A 20,223-nucleotide genomic window follows, 5' to 3' on the forward strand; every position below is an offset into this window, starting at 1 on the left:
CAATCAGACACATGAAAAAATGTTCATCATCACTAGCCATCAGGGAGATTCAAATCAAAACCACACTGAGATACCACCTTACACCAGTTAAAATAGCCAAATTAACAAGACAGTAAACAACAATTGTTGGAGAGGATGTGGAGAAAGCGGAACCTCTTACACTGTTGGTGGGAATGCAAGTTGTTGCGGCCACTTTGGAAAACAGTGTGGAGATTCCTTAAGAAATTTAAAATAGAGCTTTCCGATGACCCTGCAGTTGCACTGCTGGGTATTTACCCCAAAGATACAGATGTAGTGAAAAGAAGGGCCATCTGTACCCCAGTGTTCATAGCAGCAATGGCCACAGTCACCAAACTGTGGAAGAAACCAAGATGCCCTTCAACGGTCGAATGGATAAAGAAGATGTGGTCCATATATACTATGGAGTATTATGCCTGATTAAGAAAGGATGAATTCCAACTTTTATATCAACATGGATGGGACTGGAGGAGATTATGCTGAGTGAAAGAAGTCAAGCAGAGAGAGTCAATTATCTTATGGTTTCACTTATTTGTGGAGCATAACACAGAGGACATGAGGAGATGGAGAGTAGAAGGAAATTGAGGGAAATTGGAGGGGGAGACAAGCCATGAAAGACTGTGGACTCTGAGGAACTAACTGAGGGTTTTGGAGGGGAGGGGGGCAGGGGATTGGGTGAGCCTGGTGATGGGTATTAAGGCAGGCACGTATTGCATGGAGCACTGGTGTGGTGCATACACAATGAATTCTGGAACACTGAACAGAAATTTAGAAATAAATAAAATATTTTTTTTTAAAACTCCCTAAATATGCTAGGTTTTTCCATAATCTGTCAGAGAGCTCTACATTCAACTGTGTCAAAATCAGGTGGTAAAAACATAATGTAAGTCATGTGGTTACCTTTATAAATAATCCTTTGCCAGTTTTAACATAATACTCAGCATCTTCTTGGCCAGAAATGAAGGGGGAGCAAGTTGTTCTACTATGCAACCTGTAGCTTATTCTCTTAATATTAGGAGGTCATATTCAATTTTATTTCTCTTCTTTGCTTTAAAATGTTCTGTTACTTATACAATGAAAATTACCTCAAATCAAAAAATTTTTATTGCATATAATAAATCTGTTTTAAGAAAGTGATGTACAAACAGAAGAGTAAGTTAAATACACTGGGGAAGCTATGCATTGAAAAGAAGCCTGTACTGATTCATTTTGTACTGCAAAGAACCCTTTTGTATGCATTTACTTATAATCTACCCCATGCCAAACACATGTTTCAGGCAGCTTACAAAGATGCATATAATCCTAGGAAAAATAAAGTTTGAAAACAGCAATAGATTCAAGGCAAAGAGAACATAATGGTAGCCACCAGTGAAATGAGTGTCCCAAATCTGTGAAGGTCTTTGCATTTCACAGAGGTGGGACCCATAGTGAGCACTCAGCTGTCCAGCAGCCAAGGTCTAACACAAAACATGATTGGTTATATAGTGTAGTTGTGTATAGTATGATTTTGGACAGTGGATTGATATTTTCAGAATGATTCCCACACTTCCTGACCTTGAGGAGATCCTCCATCTGCTCTGTGATCATGTTCCCTACAGCGACCTCCAAAGGAGGCTGCCCTTACACCCTCTCCCACTTACCTCAGGATGCTCAAGAGTCAGTGCCATCCCCCAGAGTCACTGATGCTTCCAGACTAATATTTATCTACATTTTTCTAAAAGCCACCAGTCCACTGTCATCTTCCAGCTGCCAGGCACTTCCTCTCATCCCACAGAGATTTTGGCACCTACCGCTCATGCTGCCACTGCACACCTGTGCACATGCTGAACAACTCTGGACCAAAGTGGACACCCATCGAACAATGAGCCGCTTGGAGCCTGTCATGATTTTTGGCATCCTGTTGCAATTTTCTCCAGCCATGCACTCTCTCTTCCTCCACCCTGCACTCCTCACATTGCACTTGTGGAATTACCACACCAGACCTTCAGTGCAGCATTTTCCACCCTGGCCATACACTAGAACCACAGGCTCACCAAATCCAGCACCTAGACCCCACCCTCTGAAATCCTAATTTAACTGACTCAGAGTGGGCCACAGAAACCTAACCATTTTTATAGCTCTCCAGGTGTTTCCAATATGCAATCAGAGTTAGAATACTGTTCCAGTAGGCACCGACTATAGTCACTGTTCTTTCTCCTTCATTCATTTATTCCAACTATGACCCTGCCTTCAAATTTATTGGGTTTCCTGATTCATGTCCACCCATGCCCCTTCTCTTCCTTTCTCATGCCTTTTGTCTCCCTATGTAATTTGAATTCCATGTCTCATCACTTCAACCACCCTTTTGCCAGTGTCTTTACCTCTGTTGCTCCTTTGTATTTCCATGCTAAATGGACCCAACTTTTCCCTTCTCAGAGCCTACACCAAGACTTCTGGGAAATGCTTGGGAAAAAAAGAATCAATATTCTTCATGTACATTAAAAATTAAAAAGAATAAATCTAACCAATTAAAAGCAGGAAAAAAATTCCTTAATTTAGAAAAAAAAAAAAATGGAATGGGTGCCTGGGTGACTCAGTCGGTTAAGCGTCTGACTCTTGATTTCAGCTCAGATCATGATCTCAGGGTCATGAGATCAAGCCCCATGTGGGGCTCTGCTGTGAGCATGGAGCCTGCTTAAGATTCTTTCTCTCCCTGCTGCTCATCTCTCTTGAATAAATAAATAAATAAGATCTTATTAAAAATGCAATTTGCAACAAACCATTGTACATAAATGTCCCAAGTGAATCAGTGTTAAGTATTTAGAATTAAATAACAAATTTAGTACACTTTCTAGACAGATTATCAATATATAAAACTCAGTTGTATTTCTCTATTCCAGCAGCAAAGAGTTTGAATTTGAAAAATGAAAAAACTTTTTTTTTAAGATTTTATTTATGTATTTGACAGAGAGATCACAAGTAGGCAGAGAGGCAGGCAGAGGGAGGAGGAAGCAGGCTCCCTGCTGAGCAGAGAGCCGGATTCAGGGTTCCATCCTAGGTCACTGGAATCATGACCTGAGCCGAAGGCAAAGGCTTTAACCCACTGAGCCACCAAGGAACCCCTGAAAAAACTTTTAAGATACCATTTCCCTCAAAAAATATCAAGTACTTAGGAATATTTGACATTGTATACAATTGCCCAACTGAAATTTAAAAAAACACACACAAAAAAATCTATACATGAAAGTTTATAGTGACTTCATTCATAATTGCCAAAACCTGGAAATAATCCAAACATCTCTTAACTGGAAAGTGGATAAACTCGGGTTTAAGTCTTCAATGGAAAGTTGGTCAGCAATATAGAGAAATTAACTCTGGCTACACACAAAAGCCTGGAAAAGTCTCAAAGGCTATACTCTATATGAGTGCAGTTACACGACATTCTGGAAAAAGCACAACTATAGGGACAGAAAACAGATCTGGGATCACCAAGCGCAGTGGTAGGAGGGAAGGTTTACTAACGTGTAAGACTGGTGGACTTACACGTACCTTACATGGGACTCTTCCATACGTTTTTTTTAGCTTTATTGAGACATAATTGACATATAATACTGTGTGAGTTTAATTTATACAATGTGATGATTCTATATACATACATATGACAAAATAATTATCACAATAATGTTAACACCTCCATCACCTCACATAGTTACCTTTGGCATGCATGCAGTAAGAAATTTTAAGATTTACTGGCTTAGCAACTTTCAAGGATGCACTATAACATGGTAACTCTACTCATCATGCTGTACAGTACATCCCGGAAGGTACTCATCTTGTAATGGAAAGGTTGTACTCTTGACCACCTTTACTCTTTTCCCCCACCCCCTGGCAACCGCCAATCTATTCTGTTTCTGAGCTTGATGTTTTCTTAGATTCCACATATGACTGAAACCTTATAGTATTTGTCCCTCTCTCTCTGACTTATTTCACTTAGCATAATACCCTCAAGGTTTATTTACTTTAGGCAAATGGCAAAATTTCTTTATTTATTATGGTTGAATAATATTCCATTGAGTGTGTGTTTGTGTGTGTATCTCACAATTCCTTTATCCATTTATCCATAGACAATTAGGTTGTTTCCATGTCTTGGCTATTTTATATAAAGCTTCAGTAAACATGAGGTGCAGGTATCTATTTCATTTCCTATTGTCCTGTATCTTAGTTGTAATGGTGGTCATACAACAAAATGTATTTGTTAAAATTTGCAGACCTGTATAATAAGGAGCTAATTTTGCTGGATGGAAGTTATTCCTTAATGTAAAGTTGGGTTTTTTGTTTTGTTTTGTTTTGTTAATTTTTTATTTAAATTCAATTAGCCAGCATATAGTACATCATTAGCTTCAGGTATAGTGTTAAATAATTTATCATTTGCTTCTAACACCCAGTGCTCATCACATCACATGCCCTACTTAGTGTCCATCACTGAATTACCCCATCGTCGCACCCACTTTAACTCCAGAAACCCTCAGTTTGTTTCCCGTAGTAGGAATCTCTCATGGTTTGTCTCCCTCTCTAATTATTTCCCCTTCAGTCCTCCCTCCCTCATCCTATGATACTCTGTGCTGTTTCTTATATTCTACATAAGAGTGAAACCATATGATCTTGTCTTTCTCTGATTGACTTATTTTGCTCAACATAATACCCTCCAGTTCCATCCACATTGATGTGAATGGTAAATGTTCATCCTTTCTGATGACTGAATAATATTCCATTGTATATATATTCCACATCGTTTTTATCCATTCATCTGTCAATGTACATCTTGGCTCTTTCCACAGTTTGGCTATTGTGAACATTGCTATGAACATTGGGGTGCAGGTGCCCCTCTGAATCACTACATTTGTTTCTTTGGGGTATTTACCAGTAGTACAATTGCTGGGTCATAGAGTAGTTCTATTTTTAACTTCTTGAGGAACCTCCATCCCGTTTTCCAGGGTGACTGTGCCAACTTGCATTCCTACCAACAGTGTAAGAGGGTTCCCTTTTCTCCACGTCCTCACCAAAATTTGGTGTTTCTGTCTTGTTAATTTTAGCCATTCTGACTGGTGTAAGGTGGTATCTCAATGTGATTTTGATTTGAATTTCCCCAATGCCAAGTGATGTGGAGCATTTTGTCATGTGTCTGTTAGCCATTTGTATATCTTCTATGGAGAAATGTCTATTCATGTTTTCTGCCCATTTCTTCACTGGATTATTTGTTTTGGGTGTTTTTTAAAGAAAAAAGAAACATTGATTTAATTTTTTGAAATCTCAGTAGTAGAATTGTTTCAAGGGTAAATTTGTAACAATTCAAAATTGCATTTGTATGTCCTATAGTAATACATATTCTTGTGTTTAAATAACAGATTTAAAATAAGCAATGATGGGGTGCCTGGGTGGTTCAGTGGGTTAAGCCTCTGCCTTTAGCTTCGGTTGTGATCCCAGGGTCCTGGGATTGAGCCCCAAATTGGGCTCTCTGCTCAGCAAGGAACCTGCTTCCTCCTCTCTCTCTGCCTGCCTCTCCATCTATTTGTGATCTCTGTATGTCAAATAAATAAATAAAATCTTTAAAAGCATAAGCAACAATCTGAGGGTTTGAAAGGGCAGGGGGTGGGAGGTCAGCCAGGTGGTGGGTATTATGGAGGACACATATTGCATGGAGCACTGGGTGTGGTGCATAAACGATGAATTCTGTTACACTGAAAAGGAATAAATTTTTTAAAAAAGCAATGATATGTGTTATCACTGTAAGACAAAGAAATAGAACCTCTATTATTCAAATTTTACCATTCTATGAGATGGTTTGGAATTTTGGTAAGTTAATTTTATTTCATTTATTAGTATTTTTTCAAGTAGGCTCCACATCCAGGGTGGAGGCCAATATGGGGCTTGAATTCACAACCCCTGAGACCAAGACCTGATCTGAGATCAAGGGTTGGATAGTTAACTGACTTCACCACTAAGATGCTCCAATAAGTGAATTTTAAAACAATAAAAAAGGGTAAGAAGCATGAGGTTTGTGTTTGATGAATGCAAATTTTAGTCTATATATCAAATACTTTACAAAATTTGATTAATACCTTTAAAATTTGAAATTTATTCTTTTTAATTATGAATTATTTAGAAATAAAGAATAAAATAATAAAAACAGTATTACATCAGTGATACAGTTAGGTAGCTGCCTAAATTATACATTTTGTGTACTGTTTAGGTTTATTAAAATTTATTTATTAGTTACAGCCACTTTTAGAGAATTTCTGTAACTCTTTCTATACCTGTTGCTTCATGTGAAGGGAAAATCTTAAATTAAAAGTAAAAATATTCTTCCATTAATTATTAGAGAAAGTAAATTTAAAAAAAACCTCTGGCTATGCTTTTTTTTTTTTAAGATTTTATGTATTTATTTGACAGAGAGAAATCACAAGCAGATGGAGAGGCAGGCAGAGAGAGAGAGGGAAGCAGGCTCCCTGCTGAGCAGGACCCTGAGATCATGACCTGAGCTGAAGGCAGCAGCTTAACCCACTGAGCCACCCAGGCACCCTGGTTATGCTTTTTTGAACAAGAATACACCAACATTAATTTTTATAGTCATTGGCAAACTTGAGGAAGTAAGGATTGAAAACAAAAGCAGTGGGGAAAAGGTAATTTTTTCAACAAATTATGTTAAGTTAATTGAATACTCATAAAGGAAAGAAAAGGGAAAAAATTATTCCTCCTTTGTACATAAAAGTACATAATGTACTTTTAATAATAATGTACATAAAAGTCCATTTCAGCTGTAATGAGAACATAAATAAATAAATAAATAAATAAATAAAACAATACAGATTTTGAAAGATTATGTAGGAGAATGTGTTCATTATCTTGGATTAGAAATCAGATAGTTCAAAAGAAAAGACTGATTCATTTGACTTCTCATCTGATGATCTGTTCTTCCAAAAAATATCATTATGAGTGGAAAGAGTGAGCTTAAAACTCTAAAAAGTGATAAAATAAAGTGTTGACAAGGATGGGATTCTCAAACACTTTTGGTAGGAGGGTAAACTGACAAAAGTTCTTTGAAACACCACCTGGCATTCTCTAATAAAGATGAAAATAATATATCCTATGCTGATATGGAGTTCTGGTTATAGCAGAATAAAGAGGTCAGGGGAACCTGGGTGGCTCAGTGGGTTAAAGCCTCTGCTTTCAGCTCAGGACATGATCCCAGCGTTCTGGGATCGAGCCCTGCATCATGCTCTCTGCTCAGCAGGGAGCCTGCTTCCCCCTCTCTCTCTCTCAAATAAATAAATAAAATCTTAAAAAAAAAAAAGAATAAAGAGGTCAGTAAATCTTTTCCTCAAAAACAGGTATAAAACTGGGCAAAATAATTTAAAACAACAATTTCATGGCTCTGGAAGTTTACCAAAGGTAAACAACAAATGGGGAGATATTTATTCATGAAAAGCTGCTAAAACTTTGAGGAAAGAATGGTAGGCATCTACAAACACACTGCTGGAGGCAGTTCCAATCCCCTGCCACTTGGCCAGCCAGTTAATTTTATCAGGTAATGAAAAACAGCACCTTTGCTGCTGACTATTGATAGGTTTAAGACACAACCTATACATATTTTATGTAATATCTATGTCAGTGTTTTATCTGTTATGTATTATTATATATAATATAGATGTAAAATACTAAAAGCACAAAGGAGAGAAAAGGAGATGGATTTATAGTAAAGCAAAGTCACTATATTTTACTGGAATTAAGTAGGCACTAACCTGAAGTAGACAGTAACAAGTTAAGATGCATATTGTAACCACTAGAACAATAATTAAGAAAATAATTCATGAAATATAGTTAATAAGTCAACTCAGGTGGTACAAATGGGAATGAAGGAGTAAGGACATCTCAAAATCCTCTTCTCCATAAAAAACATGAAAACACTGGCAAAAAGTCTCAAAATCAACTTTCTCAAAACTCTGGAGATTAACCAAAAGCGTGGAGGAGTTCAGGAACATTTATTCAAGAAAAACAGCGAATCTTTGTAAGAACAGTGAGTTCTCTGGCATTTTTAACTTACCCTATTGTCATTCCCCTCTCCTTGGCTCTATGGAAGATGTAAAAACCAGCAGCCTACAACTGCAGTAAAATCTATCATTCCAGCAGTCACTGGAAAGGTTGGAGCCCTTTCAAAATCCTATTCCCAGAAAATTATCATTATTGACTTGCCCAGTGGTTCCCTGGAAGATCCCACTCACAAGGCTTGTTTTATTTGACCTTATTCAGAGCTTGCCCAGTCAAAACAACCATTCCTCAGGGCCATCTGTTGAAAAAAAAAAAAAATCAGTGGCAATCATTTAACATTGCAGTTGCCTGAGGTAGGAACAAGAGTTTGGGGCAAATAAATAATTTTTAAAAAATTAAAAGAAAAGCTGGAGAATGAGTTGTCCACAGAGGGCTTTGAAAAACTCCTATAAACTAGTATAAACTCCTATAAATTTGGAAGTCTTTATGCATATACAAAGCTGTCCTGCTCAGAATTGTGTGCATGCTCAGGAAAGACTGAGGAGGCCCTATGCTTCTATTTCTGGTTTACCCTGAGGCTCTGCCCAGCAGGAAATGAAGACTAAAGCAGTGTTATAAACTATCTGCATGAGTCCTGCACCCTTCAGCAAAAGATAGAAGACTTACTCTCTTTCCAGTTATTGGCTGATCAATAAGCTAACCATGCAGAGACTTTGGTGGCCACACATGACAAAGAAGACAGAATTTACAGAATTAATTTGGAAGAATCACTAAAGAAACAACAATGACAACAGCTTCTGCACCAATAACAAAACAACAACACAGTGTCTGCCAGAAAGGAAGAGAATCTAATTTCCAGAGGTACCACATTTTATTATCTTAACTCTCCATCTATTAAAAAAAAAAAAAAGTACAAGACATACAATGAGACAAGAAAGTATGGTTTATACATAGAAAAAAACAAGTGATAGAAACTCTCTTGGAAGAAGCTCACATGTTAGACTTACTAGACACTTTAACTTTTTAAAATATGTTTGAAGACCTAAAGAAAGAAACGTTTAAAGAGCTAAAGGAAAGTATAGGAATAATATCTCACCAAATAGAGAAAAACAATGAAAAGTTAAACTTTAAAAAAAAAAAAAAAAGAACCAAATAAAAATTCTGGAGTTGAAAAGTACAATGCTGAAGTGAAAAATTCACTACCGAAGCTAAATTCAGATTTGAGTAAGCAGAAGAAAGAACCAGAGAACTTGAAGATAAATCATTGAGATGACTCTGAGAAATCAACAAAATGAAGAATAGAGAAAAATAAGCAGAGCTCCAGCTATCTGTGAGACACTATTAAACATACCAATATATGCTCGGTAATAGTCCTGGAGAGACTTTTTGTTTTTCTTTTGTCTTGAGCCCACAACACGTGCTGGATCCTTAGCATGGATTTGGCATGTACTGAGCACACAACAAGGGACTGGCGCGTGCTGAGTGCCTAGTGTGTGATGCCCACGAGCCAGTATGTGCTGAGCGTGTAGCATGTGACCACACAGCCTGGCGTGAGCTGAGCCTCGCATAGCCAGCACAGGGTAGCAAACACTACACACTTGGCACATTCCCAGACGGTGACGTGCTGAACCATCACCGGCTCCCAAGGGTGGCCTTGCAGGTCCAAACACCTCGGGGTACATCAAGCATAAGCTGATGGCTGTGAAGGGAATTTACACTTAGCCCTAACCCAAGCCAGTGTGGGCATGCCAAGCCCATACACATGGCAAAGGAAGGTCAACAGATGAGACCTTGGCATTTGGTAAGCTCAGATTGGCACCTGCTAAAACACCAGGAACGTTCCGAGGACGGATCCTCACATGCCAAGTGCTTAGCATATTCAGGGAATGGGTCAGCCTGTCCCTCACAGTGCGATGGCAGCCCAGCCTCCATCCTGAGCCAGGGCCAATGGGGCACAGCATCAGAGAGCAGGGCCCTGGGCGGCCAACCTGAATCCCACCCCAGCTCCAGTCCAGGCCTCAAGCGGGGCTGCTGAACGGCTCTTTATTAAAGTGGGCAAGGACAGCAAGGCAGAGGTCATGCTCAGAGCCAGCGAGGACAGCCCCCTTCCCCTTTGGCCCCGGAGGGGGTGGAAAGGGGGCACGAGGGGCTAGACCCCAAGGCCTTCCTATGTTCAGGGGGTATGTGCTGGCATGCATCACAGGTGAGGGTATTGGGGGATTTCTGGATAACTATCTTTCTGTAAGAGAGAAAAGAAAAGGTCAGAAAGAATATTTGAAGAAATAACAGCTGAAAATTTCCCAATTTGATGAAATTTGATGAAAAACATAAACATACACATCTAAAAAGCTCAACATGTGCCCGCTGCACAGAAACACAAAAAGATCCATACCTAGCCACATTAAAATCAAAATTCTGAAGGACAGAAAGCAAGGAAAGACTCTTGGAAGCAGCAATAGAGAAGTAACTAATCATGTTCAAGGGAGCCTCTGAAAGATTAACACCTGATTTCTCATCAGAATCCATGGTGGCCCTAAATCACTGGGCTGACATATTCAAAGTGCTTAAGAGAAAAAAAAAAAAAAAAAGAAAACTGTCAGTTAAAATTTCTAATCCAGCAAGACCATCCTTCAAAAATGAGGAGAAATTAAGACATTGCCAGATAAACAAAACCTGAGCAAATTCATCTCTGATCTCCCAATGAGAATCTGTCCTTGGGGCTGAAATGAAAGGATTCTATACAATAACTTGCATTCACATTAAAAAATAAAGGGCATTGGGTTATGGACATTGGGGAGGGTATGCACTATGGTGAGCGCTGTGAAGTGTGTAAACCTGATGATTCACAGACCTGTACCCCTGGGGCCAGTAGTACATTATATGTTAATAAAAAATTAATTTAAAAATAAAGGATATTAAAAAATAAAGGATATTGATAAAGGCAGCTACATAGTTAAATACAAGAGTGTATGAAAGGTTTTTTATTGAAAATGTTTTCTTTCATCTTATTTAAAAGATAATAACATAATGCAATAATTAAAATCTGTGTTGATGGGTATACAATGTATAAAGAGGTAATCTGGGGGCACCTGTGTAACTCAGTCTGTTAAGTGTCCGACTCTTGGTTTTGTCTCAGGTCATGACCTGAGGGTCATGGAATCTGGCACCATGTTGGACTCCACACTCAGACTGGAGTCTACTTGTCCCTCCCCTTCTCCTCTTCCCCCAACTTATGCTCTCTCTCACTCTCTCTCTCTCTCAAATAAATAAATAAATTTTTTTGAAAAGAACTAATTTGTAGGACAATAAGGCACATAGGAAGGGGGAGAGAATGGATGTGTCTAGAAACAAAGTGTTTTGCACTATTGAACTTAAGTTCATATTAATCCAAAATAGACTATTATAAATTAAGATGTTAACTATGTTCCCAGGACAACTACTAAGAAAATAAGAAAATGAAAAATGTATATTTTTAAAATGGTACAAGAATTACAATAGTACATTGGAAAACAACTATTTAACACATGGTAATGGAGGAACAGAGGAACAAATAAGACATAAGACATATAGAAAGAGAAGAAAATTGGCATGTATACATTCTGTCAGTAACCTTATAAACTGTAAATGGATTACATACTTTAGTGAAAGGCAAATATCAGCAATATAGTTTTCTTTCACTTTTACAATTTTACTTTTTAAATTTTATTTTGTTTTTTCAGTGTTCCAAGATTCATTGTTTATCCACCATACCCAGTTCTCCATGCAATACATGCCCTCCTTAATACCCAACACCAGGCTCACCTAACCCTCCACTCTTCTTCCCTCCAAGACCCTCAGTTTCTTTCCCAGGGTCCACAGTCTGTCATGGTTCATCTCCCCCTCCAATTTCCTCTAATTGACTTTTTCTTTCAAAATAGTTAAAAAAAAAAAAACATGGTTGTGTATAAGAGACACATTTTAGGTAAAAAGGCAGAGATAGGTTGAAAGTAAAAGAGTGGAAAAGATATACCATGCAAACAGTAATCAAAAGAGAGTTGGAGAGTCTATGCCAGTATTGCACAAAATACTTTTAGACAAAAGTTCACTAGAAAGAGAAAGAAGGACATTTTGTAATGATAAGTGGGTTGATCCATCAAGATGATGAAACAATTAAAAAATATTGATACAGGTGACCACAAAGACCCAAAATAGATGAGGCAAAAACTAATAGAATTGAAAGGAGAAGTAGAGAATCAACAATATGGAGATTTCACCCACATATAAAACTCCACAACAACATCAGAATTTATCTTATCCTCAAGTGCACATGTAACATTCCCCTGGCTAGATAATACATTAGGCCAAAAAGCAAGTCTCACTAAATGTTAAAAGACTGAAATCATTTAGAGGATGTTCCCTGAACACAATGGAATGGAATTAGAAATCAATGACAGAAGGAAATTTGGAAAAATCATAAATACATGAAATTAAAACATACACTATGTCACCAATAAGTCAAAGAAGAAATCACAAGAGAAATTAGAGAACACTTTGCAATAAATAAACCAAAAACACAACAAACCAAAGTTTTTGGGGTGCAGTGAAATCAGTACTCAGGGGGAAATTTTAGATATTAAAATCTTAACACTGGAAAAGAAAAAGATCTCAAACCAATAACCTAAGCTTCCACCTTAATGAACTAGGAAAAAAGCAAGCTAAATTCAAAGCAAGCATAAAGAAGATAATAATAAGGATTAGAACATTAATTACAGGAGCGCCTGGGTGGCTCCGTTGTTAAGCAGCTGCCTTCACTTCAGGTCATGATCCCTGGGATATAGCCCCACATCAGGTTTCCTGCTCAATGGGGAGCCTGCTTCTCCCTCTCCCTGTGCTTCTCCCTCTTCTTCTGCTGCTCCCCCTGCTTGTGTTCTGTCACTCTCTCTCCGAATAAATAAATAAAATCTTTTTTTTTTAAAAGGAACATTAATTAACAGAGCAATAAGTAAGTAAATAAGAAGAGAAATAATACAGAAAATTAATAAAACCAAAGTTGGTTCTTTAAAACGATCAATAAAATTAACAAATCTTTAGTTATATTCACCCAGAAATAAAGAACATTCAATTTCTAAAATCAAGAATGAAAGAGGAAATATTACTATGGATCTTTAAAAAAATAAAAATAATTGTAAGATATTAATATGAACAATAGTATACCAGTAAAGTGGGAAAATTCCAAGAAGATTCAAACTTCCAAAACTGACTGAGGAAAAAATAGAAAATCTGAATAAACCTATAATTAGTACAGAGATTGAATTAGTAAATTAAAAAATTTCTTACAACCAAAGCTTGAGATTTCACCACTAAATTCTGTTAAAATTTTCAAAAATAATCAGTACCAATCCTTCACAAACTCTTTCAGGATACGAAAGAGAGGGGAATAGTTCCCATATTGTACTATGAAGTCAAATAGCCTGATACTAAAATTAGATTAAGGGAACACACACACACACACACACACCACACACACACACTCCAATATTCCTTGCAATCAAGGATGCAAAATTTCTCAACAAAATACTAGCAAACCAAATCACATAACATAAAAAGGATTATACACCATAATAATGTTGGCTTCATTCCAGGAATATAAGGTTGGTTTAGTATAAAACCAATTAACAAGTAAACCATACTAAAAGAATAAAAGATAAAAACCCAGGATCTTTTAAAGAAATACAAATAATAAAACATGACAAAATTCAAACACTTTAATGATAAAAAATAATAAACAAGTACACAACAAACTGGAAATAGAAAATAAATTTCTCACTTGATAAAAGACATATATGAAAAAACCTTTCATTCTGAGACGGGGACAAAATGAAGATATTTGCTTTGCCATTTCTATTGGATGGGTGGTTCTAATTAGCACAATTAGAAAAGATAATGAAATTAAAGGCATTAACATTGGAAAGAAAGAAGTGAAACTATCTCTATTCACAGATGACATGATCATTTTATAAAAAAACCTAAAGAAATCCAAATACAGGCATGCATACATACATAAAACACAAATGTTGCAGAATAATAGATCAATATACAAAAATCAAGTGAAAAAAAAAAAACAAAAAAAAACCAAAAATCAAGTGTATTTCTATACTGGCAATGAACAATCTGAAATAAAATTAAAATAATTCCCTTTATAATAGTATCAAAAATAATAAAACAATTAAAAATAAACTTAACATAAAAGTGAAACCACAGAGAGACAGACAAACATTAAGAGGCTCTTCATTTTAGGAAACAAACAGGATTTCTGGGGGGTGGGGTAGGGTGGCTGGGTGATGGACATTGTACACAGAAAACTACAAAACACTGAATAAACTAAAGAAAAATAAACAAATGGAAACACATTCTATGTTCATGGATTGAAAGATTTAATATTTAAGGTGGCAAAACTTCCTAAATTTGAACTACAACTGGCATTTTTGTAGAAATGGATGAGTTGACCCTAAAACTCATATAGAAGTTTGAAGACCCAGAATAGCCAAAAATTTTTGAAAAGAAAATACAAGAAAAAGTTGGAATACTTATACCTGATTGATTTTCAAACTAATTGTGTAACTACAATACTTGAGACAGTGTGGTATTGGTGTAAGAGCAGAAATCAACTCTTATTTTTATGGTTTATTTATTTTTATAAGGGTGTTAAGGCAGTTCAATAGGAAAAGCATAGATTTGGGGGTTTGTTTTTGCTTTTTAACAAATGCTTGCAGGAAAATTCCATATCTCACACACATGCACGCATGTGTGTATGATCTTAGACCTTTATCTCATACCACATACAGAAATTAACTCAAAACAGATTATACACATACATGAAAGCTAAAAGTAAAACTTTAAAAGGGAACACAGAAAAAAATCTTTGTTAATTTGGATTAGGCAAAGAATTTTTAGATATGATGACAAAATCACAATCTATAAATAAAAATTTGGGAAATTGGGCCTCATGAAAATTAAAAACTTTGCTTTTCAAAAACCACCATCAAGAAAATGAAAAGATAAGCTACAGATTGGGAGATATTATTTATATATTTGTCAGAAAAGCTATAAAAGAAGTTGAATACAGAAGATCCAGAATATATAACTAAGTCTTTCACTTCAAAAATATAAAGATAAAACAACCCAATTTAAAAATGGGCAGGAAATCTAAACAGCACTTCCTCAAGCAAAATGGTTAATGAGCATACCAAATAATGTTCAACATCATTAGGAAAATGCAGATTAAAAATTCAATAAAATCCCATTACGCTCCTATTAGTATGACTAAAACACTTGATAATCTCAAGTGCTGATGAGTACAAAAAACTAAATGTTTCACACATGTGACTAGAAATGCAAAATGGTAAAGCCACTCAGAAAATAGTCTGGCAGTATTTTATAAAGATAAATACACATTTAACACACGATCCTGCAATCCCATTCTTACATATTTACTTAAGAGATATCAAAAGATGTATTACATAAAAACCTATATGCATTTTATAGCAATTTTATTTGTAACAGTCAAAAACTGTAAAAACCTACATGTTTCTACCAATGAATGGATTGAGTAGAATACTACTCAGAAATGAAAAGGAAGGAACTACAACACAATGGAATAAATTGCAAATGCATTTTGTTAAGTGAATGAAACCAGAACCAATAGGCTACATGTTACCTTAATCCATAATATGACTGTCTGAAAGGCAAAATTATATGGATGAAGAACAAATCAAAGGGTTCTGGGGGCTGGGCTTGAGATAGAGTAAGGTTAGTTATAGTGGGGGCAGCAGAAGGGAACCATGCTATAAGAATGGAATCATGACTCTACCATGTGTGAAAACCTGTAAAACTACACTACCAAGATTGAATTTTACTGTATGTAAAATTAAAAGAAAATGTTATAAAATTAAAAGAAAAAGAAAAATTAAAAGAAATCAATCATAATCTAAGAGAAACCCAAAGTGAAATAAAAACTGTAATAAAAAAAGTTAACTATATTACAAATGAATAAAATAACCATGCTCTCTATAATACCCACCACCTGATACCCCGTGGTGCAAAAATAATGAACACTGTTATGCTGAAAATAAAAAATAAATTAAAAAAAAATAAATGAACATAATTATCTGAAAAAAAAAACATGCTCAAGGGAACAGGAAATAAAAGAATCTAAGAAGAAAAGAAACTTAGCTATTTTAGAAAACAGCATTTTGTGTGCATATTTTAAGACTAAAGAAAAAAAGAACTTTTATTATACTGTTAAAATACAATGCTATATTTTAGTTAATAAATTTGTTTCTCAGAAGGTCATGGGTTAGCAATTCTGAACTACTTTATGTGCGTATTAGGGGTGAACAAATAAGTACATTTTTTTAATTTGTTTAATCTTTTTAAAAATTTTTATTTCTTTTTAAAATTTCTTTTCAATGTTCCAGAATTCATTGTGTATGCACCACACCCAGTGTTCCATGCAATATGTGCCCTCCATAATACCCACCACCAGGCTCACCCAACCGCCCACTCCTTGCCCCTCCAAAAGCCTCCATTTGTTTCTTAAAGTCCACAGTTTCTCATGATTCATCTCCCCCCCTCCAATTTCCCTCAACTCCCTTCTCCTCTCCATCTCCCCATATCCTCCATGTTATTCCCTATGCTCCACAAGTAAGCAAAACCATATGATAATTGACTCTCTCTGCTTGACTTATTACACTAAGCATAATCTCCTCTAGTCCCATCCATGTTGATATAAAAGTTGGAATTTATCCTTTCTTAATGAGGCATAACCATAGTATATATGGACCACATCTTCTTTATCTATTCGACCGTTGAAGGCCATCTTGGTTCTTTCCACAGTTTAGTGACTGTGGCCATTGCTGCTATGAACACTGGGGTACAGATGGCCCTTCTTTTCACTACATCTGTATCTTTGGGGTAAATACCCAGTAGTGCAATTGCAGGGTCATAAGGAAGCTCTATTTTAAATTTCTTAAGGAATCTCCACACTGTTTTCCAAAGTGGCCGCAACAACTTGCATTCCCAACAGCGTAAGAGGGCTCCCCTTTCTCCACATCCTCTCCAACAATTGTTGTTTACTGTCTTGTTAATTTTGGCCAATCTAACTGGTTTAAGTTGGTATCTCAGTGTGGTTTTCATTTGAATCTCCCTGATGGCTAGTGATGTTGAACATTTTTTCATGTGTCTGTTAGCCATTTGTATGTCTTCACTGGAGAAGTGTCTGTTCATGTCTTCTGCCCATTTTTGATATGATTATCTTTTGTGTGTGTTGAGTTTGAGGAATTCTTTATAGATCTTGGATATCAGCCCTTTGTCTATACTGTCATTTGCAAATACCTTCTCCCATTCCATGGGTTGCCGTTTTGTTTTGTTGACTGTTTCCTTTGCTGTGCAGAAGCTTTTGATCTTGATGAAGTCCTAAAAATTCATTTTCACTTTTGTTTCCTTTGCCTTTGTAGACATATCCTGAAAGAAGTTGCTTGGCCGATGTCAAAGAGGTTACTGCCTATGTTCTCCTCTAGGATTCTGATGGATTCCTGCCTTATGAGAGCCAGGTCTCTCACTGTTGGAGGGAGATGTTACAAATATGATAAGAGGAAGACTACAATAAACTCTGGGGTGTTAAATAAGAGTCAGAAGTATCAGTATGAACTTAGGGTTTTTAAACAAATATACATGTGTATGTATTTGCAAGGGTAAGGGTAAATATATATACATGTATTTCCAAAATCTGATCCCGAGAGGACATGCAAGTAATGACACCCAGAGACAAGAAGCATACCTAGTGCCTCATTTTGCTTTCTAAATACCAATCTCCAATGAAAAAGAAACCAGAGCATCTGTGAAAAGGGATTGATTCAAGAGTTGGAGTGGGGAAAACACAAGATGGGCACGGAGCATTTTGTGATGCCCAAAAGCAAGAAAGTGCTCAAAAAGGATGGTGGCCAGTTGAAAGGACACAGGACCCAACCTGAAAGACTTCCCAGTGTTCAAACCTGGAAAAATGAAGAAGAAAATAAATAATGATACTACTGAATTATAAGCCATAGATTAAAATAAATATCCATGAGCCCACACTGTTATGGTAACAAATAAATGAGGGAGATTTTTATAATGGAAGAATTATGAATAATAAATATATAGGAAACAGAGGGAGTACAAAATTGCCACCTGAAGGCCACCATAAACATTATTGCAGGCAAGACTCCAAAGGAAGCTAAATTCGTGGTGAAAAGTTTTAGGAGAAACAGGAGATTTGACTAGTCTCTAGGTATCTTCTCTAAGATATCTATTAATTACAGTGGGGAAAATAGTTATAGTGGAGAAATCCATCATGCACAATCTCAACCAAATGATCAATAATAATAAGACCAATAATGATCCTCAATAAGAAGACATATTGACATCATGTAATCCCTTATATGATCCACTGAGAAAGACACATCAGTTCAGTGAAATACTAGAAAACCCAAATTAAGCGATATTTCATAAAATAATTGACCAGTGCTCTTCAGAAGTGTCAAGCTCAGGAAAGAGAAGTAAAGACTAAGAATATTTAGAACTTAGAAGACACTAAGGAGATATGATCACTCACTCTAGGGTGGGATCCCTGGAATGGATCTTAGAACAGAAAAAAAGGGGCACCTGGGTGGCTCAATTGGGTTAAGCAACTGCCCTCCCCTCAAGTCATGATCCTGGAGTCCCGGTATTGAGTCCTGCATCAGGCTCCCAGCTCCATGGGGAATTTGCTTTTCCCTCTGACCTTAAAAAAAGGACATTAGTGGGGAAAAACAAATGAAGTCTGTAATTCAGTAAGTAGTCTTGTATTAGTATTAATATTATACTTTTGGCAACTATACTATTGCATATAAGATAATAACATTTGGAAAAGCTGTGTATAAGTGATATGTGAATTCTCTGTACCATTTTGTAATTTTTTGTAAATCCAAAATTATTTCAAAACAGAAAGTTTTTTAAAAGAAAATGTTGATATAATTTTAAAATGAAAAAATACATGAATTCTGATAAGCATCTGAAATAATATCATTATTTGAAACAATATCATTAGTCACAGTCAGAATGTAATTTAAAATTATAATGAAATACCATTATAAATCCACTAGGACAACTAAAATCCAAAATACTGACAGAGAAAGAAAGCTGATGGGTGGTTGCCAAGGAATCACACTGGCTCTACCTTCAATACATCTTCTACATTCAAGTATTGGCAAGAAAGCAGAGAGAATGGAATCCTTACACCTTGTTGGTGAGAATGTAAAATGATACAGCCACTCTTGGAAACAGTGTGACAGTTTCCTGAAAAGTTAAGCATATACTTAATGTATAACTCAGCAATTCCACTCCTAGGTATTTACTGAAGAAAAATAAAAATATGTCTACACAATATCTTACACACGAATGCCACATCATTCTGGAAAGAATCCAAATGTCTGTTAATTGGAAACAAATTGTGGTGTATCCATACAATGGAGAACAGTATGCAGCAATTAAAAGAAAGAAACTGCTGATACATGCTACGACACAGATGAACTTCAACAAACCACACACAAGAGCGCACATTATGTAACTTATATAAAATGTCTGCAAAAAGCCAATCTATAGAGACAGAAAGCAGAGGAATGGTTGCAGGGAATCACACTGGCTCTACCTTTGACATATCTTCTATATTCTCTCTCTCTCTTTTTTATTGTTTACACTTTTTAAAATTTAAATTCTGACTCTTATTTAACACCCCAGAGTTTATCTTAGTCTTCCTCTCATCATATTTGTAACATCTCCCTCCAACAGTGAGAGACCTGCTCTCATAAGGCAAGAATCCATCAGAATCCTAGAGGAGAACATAGGCAGTAACCTCTTCAATATCAGCCACAGCAGCTTCTTTCAAGATATGTCTCCAAAAGCAAAGGAAACAAAAACGAAGATGAACTTTTGGAAATTCATCAAGATCAAAAGCTTCTGCACAGCAAAGGAAAAAGTAAAAAAAAAAAAAAAAAAAAAAAAAAAAAAAAACAAGGAGGCAACCCACCAAATGGGAGAAGATATTTGCAAATGACAGTACAGACAAAAGGTTGATATCCAGGATCTATAAAGAACTCCTGAAACTCAACACACACAAAACAGACA

The sequence above is a fragment of the Mustela nigripes genome, chromosome 5 (assembly GCF_022355385.1).
Source record: "Mustela nigripes isolate SB6536 chromosome 5, MUSNIG.SB6536, whole genome shotgun sequence".
Taxonomy (NCBI): domain Eukaryota; kingdom Metazoa; phylum Chordata; class Mammalia; order Carnivora; family Mustelidae; genus Mustela; species Mustela nigripes.